At 43.8% G+C, this 12,488-nt stretch overlaps 1 protein-coding gene across 3 annotated transcripts in view; it reads right to left on the bottom strand.

Moving 5' to 3' along the window:
* SPOP (speckle type BTB/POZ protein) overlaps window positions 1-8,067 on the bottom strand; it is a 67,131-nt gene extending 59,064 nt beyond the window's left edge. For all 3 annotated transcript variants that reach the window (XM_035026895.1, XM_035026893.1, XM_035026897.1), the window contains exon 1: window positions 7,900-8,067. The gene's annotated coding sequence lies outside the window, so the exon portion shown is untranslated. The remainder of the gene's footprint in view (window positions 1-7,899) is intronic.
* Window positions 8,068-12,488: the final 4,421 nt, after the last annotated feature.

Genomic DNA, 12,488 nt, shown 5'->3' with positions numbered 1-12,488 from the left:
ATAAATCTGACTCTGTTAAAGTTTAAAACTTAGTTTCAATAAAAGATAAAATTTTAGGGACGCCTGGGTGGCTCAGTCGTTAAGCGTCTGCCTTCGGCTCAGGTCATGATCCCAGGGTCCTGGGATCGAGCCCTGCATGGGGCTCCCTGCTCAGCGGGAAGCCTGCTTCTCCCTCTCCCACTCCCCCTGCTTGTGTTCCCTCTCTCGCTGTGTCTCTCTGTCAAATAAATAAATAAAATCTTAAAAAAAAAAAGATAAAATTAAAAAAAATTTTAAACACACCCTTAGGATGGCTACTATCAAAAAAACCCCCAGAAAATAGTAAGAGTTAGTGAGGATGTAGAGCAACTGGAACCCTTACGCACTGTTGGTAGAAATGTAAAATGGTGCAGCCTCCATATTAAACAGTATGGCAGTTCCTCAAAGAAATTAAAAATAGAAATACCATATGATTCAGCAATTCCACTTCTGGGTATATACCCAGAAAAACTGAAAGCAGGATCTCAAAGAGATAGCTGAACACCCACGTTCAGAGCAGCATGATTCATAGCAGCCAAAAGGTGGAAGCAACCCAAGTGAACACTGATGGATAAATGAATAAACAAAATGGGGTCTATTCACACAATGGAATATTATTCAGCCTTAAAAAGGAAAGAAAGTCTGACATGTGCTACAACACAGATGAACCTGGAACACATTATGCTAAGGGAAATAAGCCAGATACAAAAGGACCACATGACTCCACTGATATAAAGTAACTAAAGCAGTCAAAATGATAGAAAATAGTACCTGTTTCTATATGCCAAAAATTGTATAAATCTTAAATTAAGGAGATGAACGATTACATACGTTTTTCTTACAGACAGACACACACACTGGAGAGAATGAGAGGCTTTCAGAGAACTACTGCAAGCCCTTCTCTAACGTAGCTACTGCCACAGTAGAAAGATTTGTGCCAAGAGCTTCTTAGAAAGAGTCAAGAAGAAAGGTCTTCACAGTCAAGGAAGGGTTACTGCCTGAACGTTTAACTCCCACTCTGAGTTCTGCACCCAGCTCTCCCCAAGCAGCACGACCAGCTTTGCCACACAGAACAACGAGGCAACTCCTGCCAATTCTATTAAAACGTGACTACAGTTGTAAGAATGAAGGCCCAAGCATTTCCTGAAGAGATTATACTTCAGAATCTTTTTTCCTATAATGTGAGCTTGTCAAAAACAAAAGGAAAAGAAGCTATTGGATCTTAGTGGCAAACGTGTCAGCAGAGCCTTTCAGAGTGATTCACCATGCCTGAAACCAAACACACACACAAAAGAGGTATGCTTCCCTGAATACACAACCAGATTTTCATATGGGGCCAGTACTGTTATGAAACCAGGTTGAGAATAACCTCATTAAGTCTGGAAGTAAATATGACAAGATAGTAAAAAAAAAAAAAGAATTTCAGATACATATTACAATACTCTTATCATCAGGCCTTGAGTAACTTGAAATCAGTAAGATTACTCAAAATACCACTACATGGTAAAAGTCTAATAAAACATTTCCTGCTAAGGCAGGTATTAGTCCAGCCCCTAAAACCAGCTTTAGAATGCAGTTCCACTGTACCTTTTGTTTGTATTAACCTTCATTAGTATGATGGATTTTAAGAAAACACTGTGGATGTGCCAACATTTCTCCTGAGTCTACAGTACAGGACAGAAATCCACAGGATTCAGCACTGTTCCAGACCCTGAGTTAAGACCACTAGATATCAGAGTTCATGGCCTATCTGAAAAATTTCCCTAATTAAGAACAATTTGTCTCATTCCTTTTTTTTATCAAGAAAATCTAGTGATAATGAAAAAAATATGCTATCACAGCATAATCTTACATAACGCTCCAACTGTGTGGAGAACCGTGTAGAAATGAGGAAAAGGAAGGAAAGACAAACACATACTTGTGCATGTACACGCTAAGATGCTTTTATAGAACACTCAAACCCCACATCTCCAAGAAAGCTTATAAACACAATTTCCGTCTCTAAATTCCATCTTGTGTACCTTTCATCTCGGAAAAAAAGCAAGGTTGCTCATGAGAGAAGAAATTCCCAGTCTCCTCTACAGCTAACCTTCTACTGGAGAGCTGGGGGAAGGCAAAGCTGTCTTCAGAGGTGCTGCCTGTCCTTCACAAAGAGTATTCAAAACAAGGAATCTGGGAGGTCTAAGATCCAGAATCCAGCAATGTCAGTGGCACAGAGGTGAGTCAAACACTAGGTGCATTGTGTTAGAATAAAGGCACCTACAGTTTTTAGATGTTGGCTCCAGAAGCTCCATGATGAACAACATAATAAAAGGGAAAATGTGATATATATATAAATCCTACATATGGGTGTGTATACACACCCATATCTCTCTCTCTCTCTCTCTCTCTCTCTCTCACACACACACACACACACACACACACAGATGAGGGTTCCACAACTAGGACAAGAAAAACACAAAGTGAGGCAGGAACTTCTTGTACCAGACGGCAAGGAAGCACTCATAAACCAAGCTTAAAAGGTTTCTACAAGCCAAATATGGAACATTTTGAGCTTCAAAAAATGTCTATAATTGTTGGTAACATGTAGAATAAATTAAGGTCCATGAATTTACAATGATACTAAAGCAAAGAAAGTGAGAAAAACAGGGCGCCTGGGTGGCTCAGTCGGTTAAGCGACTGCCTTCGGCTCAGGTCATGATCCCAGGGTCCTGGGATCAAGTCCCACATCGGGCTCCCTGCTCTGCGGGGAGCCTGCTCTCCCTCTCCCCCTCACCCTGCTGGTGTTCCCTCTCTCGCTGTGTCTCTCTCTGTCAAATAAATAAATAAAATCTTAAAAAAAAAAAAAGAAAGTGAGAAAAACAATTCATTTGCCACCATTCGAGGTGATTATTACACCATCTCCTTACTCAGGAAATTGTTAAAAGGAAAATTAAGAATTTACCTAACTTTTGATAGAAATTATAATTATTCCTAACTGATGAGGGAAATCTTTACAGAAGATTGAAGGCTAATGTAAAAGGAATAGCAGAATTAGAAAGTTATCATTTTGCAACAAGATTCAGACAAGGATCACTATCATTAGGTGACAGACTGCTGGAGAAGTAGAATAGTATAGTTCCAAAGTGTCACCACTCTACAGATTACCTCCTAACTACAAAGGGAAAAAAAATGTCTACCCTGGAGATATGGTATTTATCATTTTAAACAAATTATCAAACAAACTAAACATCATGAATAATGGGATATTATGACATTATTTCTCTTATTGTGACCCAATATGAGGTACAGAGCAACACCTATGAAGAATTCTTACCAAAAGTATTTACTCTGAATCTAATCAGACCATAGACTTAAATGCCAGTTTATAGGAAATACGGGCATAAAGGAACAAATTAAATGAAACCGTGAGGAAATAAACAGAAAATTCCAGAAGTGATATATTCTAGAAGACAAATGGGTTGGTCTCTTCATAAAGGCAATTTCTTGTGGCTCTAGATTTAAATAAACTGCTCTAGATTTAAAAAGACTAAAGATACATGTTTGAAGAAAAACCTGAACTTTAACTGGATATTAGATGGCTTTTAGAAAATTACTGTTAATTCCCTTAACTATGACAATATATCCTAAGAACAATTAAGCAAAACAATATCTTTAAGAAGATGCATCTAAAGTATTTAAAGTATGAAAGTATTAAGATGTTATGATGTCTGCAATATGAAAATTTATACTTATGTATATAAACATACATGCACATATATACATAAAGCAAATATAGCAAAATGTAAATTATGGAATCTAGGGGATAATTGGTATAAAGGTAATAATTGTACTACTCTTTGGATTTTTCTGTATTTTTAAAATTTTTTACATAAACAGTTGTAAAAGGGGGGGGGAAGGGCTCAAAATGCACTTCCTCCAGAAAGGCCTCCCAAACGAACTCTCCTCTAAACCTTATCACTCTCTTACAAAGTCCTCTCAACATGGAACACAGTGTATTACGTTCCCATTCTAACTGTTCTCTATTTCACATACTCAGTAGATTTGGTTTTTCTAACAAGACTGTGAGCTCCTTCAGGCCCATGCATTTTTAAATTCTTTTCCATTTCCTCACAGCTCATAGTGAAATATTCTACCATCAGCAGACTTTTAAAAAGTACTAGTACCAGTATCTTGTGAAAGCACTCAGGAAAGCACCTTTAACTAACTGGGTTAGCTTTTCAACTCCTCAACAGAATGGCAGTTCACTTGTACAAACAATTTCGAGTCAAAGCTATCAAAAGGAGATCATAAAACATCACTTATGGGCTTACTGAATTTTGCACAGAGAAACTAGCATCTAAGAGTTAAAGGAAGCATAAGTTTTACATGTCTTCTGAGAAGTGTCATGGATTTGCTGTGTTATCCAGGCATATGACTTTAGTCCCATGACATTACTCTTCAGTCGAACACTATCTTCCACCACCACTCCCATCTGCAAAACAGTTGATGGTATTTATCCACAACTCCTGGGTATAATGAGGCTTAACAAGCTACATAATGAACTTAAAATCTTAGATAAAAGACTGTACAAAGATAAAAAAAAAACATTTTGGTAATACAGTGCTGGTGAGGAAAGAGACTCACAGCACTGCTGGCAGGAATATAAATTCGTATAACCTCTATGGCAAGCAATTTGACAGTATCTAACAACATTAAAAATGCATATATCCTCTGATCCAGCACTTCCACTAGGAATTCACCCAAAAGATACCCATGTACCTAGAAAGTACATACAAGGAATTAATTGTAGCACTGGAAACAACCTAAGTATCCAATAATAAGAGCTGGCTGAATGATGGTACATCTGTACAAGGGACTATCTGTCATCTTTCAAAAAGGAAGAGGTATTCTATTACTCTATAGAATGATGGCCAGGATATACTAAGTAAAAAAAGCAAAGTGCAGACTAATGGCTATAGTATCTTACCGTTTGTGTAAAACAGTAAATATATACAAAAACTTAAAAGGGTACATAGTTGTATATGCTTGTAAAAGCACTGACTATCTCTGGAAGGGTAAACAAGATACAGGTAACAACAGTCTCCCTTGCAGAGGGCTTAGGAGGGTTTAACTAGATGGATGAAACGAGGACAGAGAAGGAAGATTTTTCTCTCTGTGTACCTTCTGAATTTTGTTTCATGTGTGTTACCCATCTTATTTTTTTAATGATTTATTTTAGAGAGCGAGCGAGAGAGAGTCTTAGCAGACTCTGAACTGAGTGCAGGGCCCTACGCGGGGCTCGATCTCAGGACTCTGAGATCATGACCTGAGCCAAAACCAAGAGTGGGATGCTTAATCAACTGCGCCACCCAGGCGCCCCATGTGTTACCCATTTTAAGATTTTATTTATTTGACAGAGAAAGACACAGCGAGAGAGGGAACACAAGCAGGGGGAGTGGGAGAGGGAGAAGCAGGGCTCCCGCGGAGCAGGGAGCCTGACGCGGGGCTGGATCCCAGGACCCTGGAGGATCATGACCTGAGCCGAAGGCAGACGCTTAACAACTGAGCCACCCAGGCGCCCGCATTACCCATTTTAAAGAGACTTTTTAAAAATGGCTCTGCACCAATACAAAGTGAGGATAGTCATCTTAATCCTAAAAGCAATCATGCCTTCACACCATAAAAATTCCTGAATAAGGCTTCAGTAAATTCAACCAGATGAAATGCTTCCAGATAAAAACAAAGGATCACAGATGACAGAAACCTCCTGAGAAATGGCTACTTATTACCTCAACAGTTTTATTTCACTTGCACCAGAACCTGATGCAAGTCTGGATGTAGGCAACACTGAACATCTTCCAGTTCACTAACCACTATGAAGAGCTCTAACAGAAGTCACCAAAGTGCCAATGGACACCAACCATCCCCACCCTAAGTGTGGAGCTGTCACAATAACTTATACTCCTTAGTCTTCACACAAGGAAAACAAGATGAGTCTCCAGATCTTTCCAGGAAACAGAATGATATATGCCCCCCAAATTCCTGTGCTGCTTCTGTGTCATCTCTTGGCTCCCATTGTAACCATGGCAACAGAAAACAGCACAAAAGAAAACTGAACCTTGCAAAGGCCAGGGTTAAAAGGGGAAGTGAAATATATATATATATACACACTTTAAGGCCCCGAAACATAAGGCCCTACAGTTAAGAATGGCAGCCAAAAAAGCCTTGCTAGAACACCAAAGAAAGAACACAAAGGGAAGAAAATAGAAAATAAGGCTTACTAATATCACTCATCCTCAGTTATCCAGATAGGAAACAGGTCTGGCAAAGATAACTGAAAAACACACAAAAAGCTGTCCCCCCCCCCCAACAATTCAGCTATTCATTTCATTGCTATTCAGCAAAACTTCTGTTTGTAAGAATTTATCATTTCCTCACCCTGTTCGGATACCAGAGGGAAGCATCATCCAAGTATCCAAGAGTGGCCATACAGCAGCAAATTAAGGACCATGAATAATCTGCCAACTGAAACCTAGGTCCTAGATCACTGAAATATTACTGTACTTTAGAGTTCCTTATTTTACACTGCTCTTCCTTACTTGCAAATAGGCAAGAAACATCACTCCCACTGCTTAAAGTTAAAACCTCCACTGGGTAAGTTATCCTCCACTAGTAGTTTCAAATTGCTTTTGTTTTCGTGTGATGTTCACAGAGCATCAATAATGTACAGCTAAAATGAAAGCGCTAAGGAAGATCCTTTTTATTTTTCTTTAAAGGAAGATCTTTTACAAAAAAAAAAAAGAGGTAAATAGGTCACAAGAGGTAGGAGGGCTAGACATGAGAACCCTGATGTCTTGATTTACAGTTACTGCTCTAAGCCTTACACTGTGTTCTTTATCTCTACCTCATCTAGTTCTACGATAATAATTAAGAATCTTACTAAAAGGTACTCCCCTTACTTTCTTTTTTGTGACCCTTAGTCCTCCTTAGAAAAGCCACCAAAATTCCCTGCCAGGATAATTGAATGGGTTGGGGCACCTACTCCTAAGTTTAGGGGATGTTTGTATTAAAAGTACAGCATGACTGGGCGCCTGGGTGGCTCAGATGGTTAAGCGTCTGCCTTCGGCTCAGGTCATGATCCCAGGGTTCTGGGATCGAGTCCCACATCGGGCTCCCTTCTCTCTCTCTCTCATGAATAAATAAATAAAATCTTAAAAAAAAAAAAAAGTACAGCATGACTGTGGGAGGAAAGAAAAGTAATGCTGGAACTAGAAGTTGCAGTGACAGTTTCAAAAGAAGGGTCAGCGTGGGGCACGTTGGCTCTGGAAAGCGTTAGTAGCCTGGGAGTCTCTAGGGCAACACGAGATGCAAATACTGCTTTGTCAGTAAGTCCGTCAAATAATTTAAACTCTGCCTTTTGGATAGGAGCAACAGGCGCGCTATCTGGCAGCCCACTGTCTGGGCAGAAGGCGGGCGCGTGGTCAAGGGGCTCTTTATCCCGCAGGTCCCTGCAACATAGCGATGCGCATGCGCCCCGGGGGCAGCGAACAAGCACCCCTAGCTCGTTCACACTCGCGCATGCGCAGTCACCCATCTCGCCGCAGGCGACAGCTCACTATTTGGCAAGGGGGATGGGGCTGGGAAAATGATGGGGGGGGGCTGAAGGCAGGGGGCGCATTTGTGTCTCCTGAATGCTTGGGATTGGGAGAAGGAACGGTTGATTAGGCTCTGGCATTCCCAGGCCACGTAACCCAGGATGTGGGATATGGGACAGAGAAGAGTATGTGTGTGGCGGGGGGGGGGGGGGGGGGGGGTGGGGGTCAGTCACCTCTTAAGGGAGGCGTCCCCCCACACTCCGACAGGACAACCCTCTCCCTTGACTCTCCTCCCCCCACTCACCTGAGAACGGCGGCGACAGCTGCTGGTCCCCGTACCCCTGCGCTCGCTTCATACTGTCCGCAACATCCGGGACCTGCGGGACCGCCGATACACAAATACACACACACTCAGAACGCGCACACTCACACACACACACACCGACACACACCGGCCGGGGCGTCATGGCGTCAGCACGTCGACGCAGCGAGCGCGTACCCGCCGGGCCCCACCCCGCGCGGCCTCCGCCCCTCTTCTCCCCTCCCTGGGTTCTCCTGCCCCTCCTCCCTCTTCCTCAAGACTCCGCCTACCTCCCTTAGTGCGCGTGCGTCCCGCCGGCTCCCCGGGGCCGGGGGATTTGAGGGGAAGGAGGGGCCTGACTGGAAAGAGGCGGGAGCACGGAGGGGGTGGCATGCCCCGCGCAGGAGGCTGTGCGGAGGTGCGAGGACCAAACAGAGGCCTACCAAGGGTTGGGGGGGGGGGGGTGGGGGGGGCAGCGTAACAATAAAGGCATTGAACAATAGTAATTGATATTTGCAAGAAGTGTACGGATTACCAAGAACTTTAATTTGCATTCCCTAACTTTTTCCAAACAGCTTTGTGTCAGTAAACTATTTTTTGGACTTTATGATAATTCTAAAGACTTTTAAGTAACTTAGATTTTGGCATTTGGAAACAAAACCAAGGATCATCCTCTTGGGGGAAGGCGGGCATGTGGGTGGCTTAACTGAAAAGGACTTGATTCAGTGACAGCTTGTTATCTTGGACGCCTGGGTCCCCAGCCGGCCTCACATCCTGGCTCCCAAGGGCCATCAGTGACTCCTGAGTTGAGTAAAAGAAAAAAAGCCTCAGCATCTTGGCCCTGGGAGGAAAAAAAAGACATCCCCATGTTAGAGTGTTAATGTCAGTGATGGGATATTTGCCATTGCTACAATCCTTCCCATTAGCTTGAACTTTAAAAAATTGTTCCTACTGACTCAAGCCAAATAACCCGGAGCAGCTGTTGTCTCTTTTCCGCACTCTGATAGTGTCATTACCCAGACACACGCATTCAAATGTCAGAGGCATTGGACCCAAAAGCGCAGCCAGATGAACCTGTAGGTCATGGGGTGATAAACTGTGGGCCCTGCCTAGGGAACAGCTTCTGGAAGCTTTGCTGCCATGGGACTGTCTCCAGGAGACTGTGCTCACTTGTCTCCTGCCACATGCGTCCTGGTGCCAGGTGGCCGGTGAGTCTGTTCATTAGGGAAGGCCGGGAGTCCGTGAGCAAAGTCACAGGGGTTTGGAAAGAAACCCCTGACGGTCAGGCTGCCTTCCACTTTCAAGTACACAAGCATACCCTACAATCCCACAATTTAAAATGTCCTAGGAATCCCAGACAAGGCCCTCCAAGCTCCTAGAGCTTGCTCCAACCGTATTTCAGACAACATGATCAAGAAATGGAGGTCCTGGGCGCCTGGGTGGCTCAGTTGGTTAAGCGACTGCCTTCGGCTCAGGTCATGATCCCGGAGTCCCAGGATCGTGTCCCGCATCGGGCTCCCTGCTCAGCAGGGAGTCTGCTTCTCCCTCTGACCCTCCCTGCTCTTGTGCTCTCTCTCTTTCATTCTCTCTCTCAAATAAATAAATAAAATCTTAAAAAAAAAAAAAAAGAAAGAAATGGAGGTCCTAACTTCCACCGTCATGTGAGTACTGGGCCTACCTTGCTTAAAACAAAAAGCTTTTGTCACCTAGTAGACTGATGCTTGAAACTTTCCAATTAGGTTCCACTCATCATCATCCTCAACAAACATTTATTCCTTTAGCTGAAGCCAGCAAGGTTTTTGGTCCTTGTAAAAATTCAGAGTGCCCCATAGGTAACCAGGTAACCCGGTTCAAGTAACTGACTCCTGGTGTCACTGAGGCTGTTCAGTTCCTGTTCTCCTCAATTCAGAGTTCACAGGTTGGCAAGGAAGAAAGAAAAAAGGTGCTCCTTGGAGGGAGGATCATAGAGAGGTAAGGGGTGCAGAAAAAGGAATCTGGAGGCGGGGACAGCATAGTTTAGCTACCTCACACTTGGGGCTAATCAATACGGTGTAGTCAGATTCTGCCTGGCACCTGGGAGGGACTCCTCAGGGCTAGTGAATCTGTGCTAGCAGCTTGTCCAGGCTGGCCCTGAATCTCCAGAGATCTGGAAGGACATGAGTCCTACCCCATCTGTAGCCTGGCGCGATGAGGCTCCCATTCTGCTGTGGGGACCATCCTGCCCACCTGAGATGTGATCCACCAGCCTCTGTACAAAGGGCTTTGATCTGGTGTGGATCTGATTCAATGACTGTAGCTGTCCTTGGAAACACTGTGTGGAAGAATTTTAAACAGCTTCTCCTTTTTAATATGCACTTCCTCTTCGGTTTTAATTATTTTGTTCCTACATTTTCCCTTTCAATTTACTAAAATCTAGAAATGTAATTAGAGCAGAGGCTGGGCTCAGAGAAAGCTGCCAGGATTTCTACAGCATGATTAAATATATGAGGCATCCCTTTAGTGTGGGACTGAAAAATAGGATTCTCATTATTATCTTTCCCTTATCCAGGAAAGAATCAGCGCCACGTACACATACGGATTTATTGAAAACGAAGCACTAATTAAAAACTCACCCAGCCTCTTGACGAGATTTGGGGGGGAAAAGTGAGGTTATTTCATTATTTCCTCCATTTACTGTTCTGTTGTTGTAACTGCTGACAAGCAAGAAGCACCCCCCCCACACACACTCCTCTCTCTTCAAAATAAAATTCTTTTCTTCTCTTGAGGGACTTAATGAGGGTTTTATCTATGCAACAACAATCAAGCTTACAATGGCACCAATTCAATTCACTGCTCCTTGCGGTGGTACCGAACTCAGTTTTCTTAATTCCAAAACACAAATGACAAAGTATTCATTGGCTGGCATGAACCAGATCTGGGCAAGGGCTCTGTCTCAAAAGACCGCAACACATCTGGTCTTTATGCTGCCAACGAGGATCTTCAGCTCCATTGTACAGTCCAGTAAGCAAAGGCATGATTTCCCTCGAAGCTGTAGGGGAGGTGGAGACAGGCAGGACTGAACAGAAGATGAGTACAGACTCCCATCCGGTTGTAAGCACTGTAGCAAGATACAGTCCTTCTCTCCTCTCTATACGGTGATTCAGTTGACCAGTCAATGCACCCCAGCCTGAGGCCTGCCATGGTGGAGCCCCACAGGGATATCAGAGATGTGCATGCAGGAAGGAATATCCTCAGTGGGGAGGCCTGGTCCTGTGCTCTGGAGGTTCCCAGTCTAAAGGAACAGAGACAGGGGTACCTGGGTGGCTCAGTCGTTAAGCGTCTGCCTTTGGCTCAGGTCATGATCCCAGGGTCCTGGGATGGAGCCCCGCATCGGGCTCCCTGCTCAGCGGGGAGCATGCTTCTCCCTCTCCCACTCCGCCTGTTTGTGTTCCCTCTCTCACTGTCTGTCTCTCTCTGTCAAATAAATAAATAAAATCTTTTAAAAAGAAAAATAAATAAATAAATAAATAAATAAATAAATAAATAAATAAATAAAGGAACAGAGACAGATGACATACTTTGGGACACAAGTGTAAAACCATATGCAAGGAGGCATGCCAGCAAGAACACATTGATGAGGTGGTGCTGAGGCCACAATGGGGCTAATGGAAAATTGGCAGTGGGGAAATATTGATTGATTAAATTTCATAGCAAGGTAGCTATGGCTTAATGAAGGAGTTCCAGCCTCCTTGTCTAGAGACCCAAGTTCAACACTAACACTATAATATAAATGTGGACAAACCTCTGTGAGCCTGTTTTCCCACCCAAACAATGGAGAAAATAATGTCCACCATATCATATTGTTGTGTGGATCAACTGAGATAATATTTGAACGTAGCAGAGTCCCTGGCATAGAGCAGACCCCGCTTGTTTAGGGGTGTGTTACTGACTGTGGGTTTGGGGGTAAGTGTTCAGATAGCCGCTGGTCTCCAAGCCCTGCTCTCATCTGCACACCATGCTCCCTCTTTTTCTTGGATTCTTTCAAGTTCTTTGGGAAGCAGGGAATCAAAGAAACAGCACAAGTTTCTCAGCCAGAACATTGCCACTTGCTAGCTGGGGTCCCTGGACAAGACCTGGAGTCTGTTTCCTCACAGATGGGTCAGGCTTTCTGGTTGCGAGAACTCCACCAGCTCCGGCTCTGTCAACCCAAACTGGAATTTACTGAAGAAATACCTCTGGTCTCCAGAACTGACAGGACCTCAAGAATCAGATTGGGCAATCTGGCTGAAAACCAAAGGCTCATGGAGGAAGAAAAGCCTTCTTCAGCAGGACATTGTGGCCAGGAGGTCCTGCTGCCACCACCAGGCACATGGCTTCCGCGGCTACTGTGGCAAAAGATGTCTACACTCCTTTCATCTTTGTGCCTCGTGCTGCAAACCCCAACCCCAAGCAGTAGCACCAAGTTGGCCAGTCTTGGTCAACATCCTGGGGCCTGACCACCATGCTGCCACGGTGTCCGTGGTGAAGTGTTTAGCATTCCTTCTCCCTGATGTTATCCACAGCAGAGCGCTCGCCGCAGATCAGATGCTGGATGACCTGTTCTCCCGTCTCAT

This window comes from Mirounga leonina, unplaced genomic scaffold (genome assembly GCF_011800145.1).
Source record: "Mirounga leonina isolate KUSES-001 unplaced genomic scaffold, KU_Mleo_1.0 Mir_200, whole genome shotgun sequence".
In the NCBI taxonomy this organism is placed as follows: Eukaryota; Metazoa; Chordata; class Mammalia; order Carnivora; family Phocidae; genus Mirounga; species Mirounga leonina.
The sequence above is the reverse complement of the archived record's forward strand: the minus strand, read 5'-3'. Positions and strand labels throughout refer to the sequence as shown.